The sequence below is a fragment of the Euprymna scolopes genome, chromosome 17 (genome assembly GCF_053919585.1).
Source record: "Euprymna scolopes isolate OS-2025 chromosome 17, ASM5391958v1, whole genome shotgun sequence".
NCBI classification, from domain to species: domain Eukaryota; kingdom Metazoa; phylum Mollusca; class Cephalopoda; order Sepiida; family Sepiolidae; genus Euprymna; species Euprymna scolopes.
Genome location: NC_136498.1, coordinates 97,823,942 through 97,827,090, shown reverse-complemented (window position 1 = coordinate 97,827,090; position 3,149 = coordinate 97,823,942). Strand labels below are relative to the sequence as shown.

General features: G+C 38.0%; 1 pseudogene; it reads left to right on the top strand.

Annotated features, from left to right (window-relative positions):
• The first annotated feature begins 1,098 nt into the window (after positions 1 to 1,098).
• Positions 1,099 to 1,236, top strand: LOC145297164 (U2 spliceosomal RNA; annotated as a pseudogene).
• Positions 1,237 to 3,149: the final 1,913 nt, after the last annotated feature.

Below are 3,149 nucleotides of genomic sequence, written 5' to 3'. Positions count from 1 at the left end.
GAAACCCTCTATACTGGGACAATTATTATTTTTGGTAACCAGAGTGCCCCCTTTTTGCCTACTTTTAGGGGAGCTGGTTTTTACCTCACATTAAAAACGGCCTTGTGCCTAATTTGCTCAGTGGGGGAGCAAATAAATACCATCTGTTCCGGTAGATACTGCACTTAAGATAATTTGTACCAGTCAATGGAGGGGAAACCCTCTATACTGGGACAATTATTATTTTTGGTAACCAGAGTGGCCCCTTTTTGCCTACTTTTAGGGGAGCTGGTTTTTACCTCACATTAAAAACGGCCTTGTGCCTAATTTGCTCAGTGGGGGAGCAAATAAATACCATCTGTTCCGGCAGATACTGCAAGCTATGACTAGCTATGACTAGCTATGACTAGCAAAGACCAGATGTGGGGGAAACCCCACATGCCTGACCTTTAACCAGCTCCCATTTCCCACCTCTCGGGAGCTGGTCCCCTTTTTCCCTTCCCCCTCCCTTCACTCCTCACATTAAAAATTGGCCTTGTGCCTAATTTGCTCGGTGGGGGAGCAAATAAATACCATCTGTTCCGGCAGATGCTGCAAACAAAGACCATATGTGGGGGCGACCCCACATATAAGACCTTGGTCAATGTAGGGGCAACCCTTCATACCAATTGTCACTATCCAGCTCCCCTGCTCCCCGGGGAGTTGATCCCCATTTCCCCTTCACTCCTCACATTAAAAATCGGCCTTGTGCCTAATTTGCTCGGTGGGGGAGCAAATAAATACCATCTGTTCCGGCAGATACTGCAAGCAAAGACACAATGTGGGGGTAACCCGACATATCAGACCTTGGTCAATGTAGGGGCAACCCTTTATACCAATTGTCACTATCCAGCTCCCATTTCCCACCCATCGGGAGTTGTCCCCCTCCCTCCCTCTTCACATTAAAAAATGGCCTTATGCCTAATTTGCTCAGTGGGGAAGCAAATAAATACCAACCCTTCATACCAATTGTCACAATCCAGCTCCCCTACTCCCCGGGGAGTTGGTCCCAATTTCCCCTTCACTCCTCACATAAAAAGCGGCCTTGTGCCTAATTGCTCCTTGGGGGAGCAAATAAATACCCTTTTCTTGGCCTTTTGGCCAAGATCAAAGTGTAGTATCTATTCTTACTACATGCTGTACTTATGTTTGTAACTTTGTGATATAAAGTGAGGGATCACTTTTCTGTATTAATTTAATGTAAAATGAACACCCACTTTAAAACCAGTCAGTTTCAAAGCTATTCAAGTCATTCTCCAGATCATTCAAGTTGTTTTTGAAGAATTCCAGTTATTTTTTAAGCATTCAAGTCATTCTTAAGGTCATCCAATTCATCTTTAAGTTCATTAAAGTCATTCTAAGTTATTTACTTTTTATTTATTTAAGTCATTTCAGCCCATTTTTCGGTCATTTTAGTTCATCTTTAAGAATTTAATGTCAATCCTACATTCACGCATTTATTCATTAGACGAGAGCACGCGACTAATGGCTATCGGTCTTGTTCCTTCTGACTGCGAATTGGTTTGAATCTAATTTAGTTAGCTTACACCTGAAATCTCCCTTCAAATCCGTTCTATGCAACATGATTGAACTAATTAATCAATAAAAACCATGTATATGAGTCTATAGCTTGTCAATCATATAAAAAAAAAAAAACTTTATGCATATCTACAATCAATTTGAAAACATATTACCGCAACATATGCGAAATTATTTTAAGATAGTGTCAATATTAATAGAAAGAATAGACACCGAACTTACTTTCTGAATTTTTTTTTTTTTTTTTTTAGATGAGGATTGGTTATTTGCATTATTTGAATTATTCGGACTACTGTTCTCATCTTGAGTATAATTTTCACAACGTTTCGGTCGATATAACTTCCGACCTTCTTCAGGTGTATCTTGTCGAATTCGGGAATGTATCTTGTCGGACTCGAGAAGTAGTTAAGACCTCTATTCAGTAATGGAACGAGGACATGCTATTCCTGTGAAGTAAAGAGGAGTTCTCTCCGAAATTCCGTTCAACTTTCCGACCAAAACATTATAAAAATGACACCCAAGTTGAGAACAGTAGTCCGAAGCATCCAAATGATAGGAAGACTCCGAGTTTGGGCGGATTTTAACTTGGAGCAAAATGTAGTATGTGTTTTAATATTACATTTCATTTTTTTATGCCCTCGGCCAATGATGGATGAATCTTTCTAGACTGAGGAAATTTTTAATGTGTGTCCCAATCCTGCGTTTTACTATTTGATGATTTGGATTTTCCCCCTAAATTACAAATTGAACTTGTCTATAACAATGCCTGCCTGTATTAGTGTTGGTACGATTAATCGGAATTGGGAATCGGAAAAATCGGAATATTTGAGGGTATTGGAAAAATCTGTCCCGATTTTCCGATGCCAAAACGATTCTTTTAATTGTCTTTTTTATTTGATTTTGTTTCAAGTAAAATCTTCCATTGCTGGTAATAATGATAAAATAATAAATATTTATTGATTTTAAAATACCACCCCACAAGTATATTTTTACGTTTAGAAAAATATTTGCACATTTAACATGTGTGTTTTTACGGTAATCAGAAAAAAGATACAACTGTATAGTAAAATATTAATAAATTTACAAAGAATCGTAATCGGTAATTGTATCGGAATCGAGAATGTAGTACGGAATCGGTAATTGTATTGGAATCGGAAAAAATATTGACATCGTCCCATCACTAGCCTTTATGGATAGGAAAGTAAATAGAGACTTCGAACACATATTTATCAATCGTAAGTACATAAGAATATAAGTTTTTTTTTTATTTGCATATGTTTTTTTATCATCAGTATACTGCTATGAGAGTAACGTTGAATCAATCTTTTTAAACTTGTAAGAAGTGTATACAGTGTGCCCGAGTTTACTTTCGGCAGTTTTCTGTTGCGCCCATCGCCAAACCGGAAGTGACGTAGGTTTAAATTTAGGCTAGTCACTCGAAAAGATGGGATGACTTTCGAAAATATCGATGAAAAAAGCGCCCACTCTCTGTAGAAAACTGCCCACTTGAGAGTGAAGAAATTAATGTTTTTAGCCAATTTTTCCATATTTTTCGTCTGAAGGGTCGAGTTTCAAAACGATACCGATCTCGT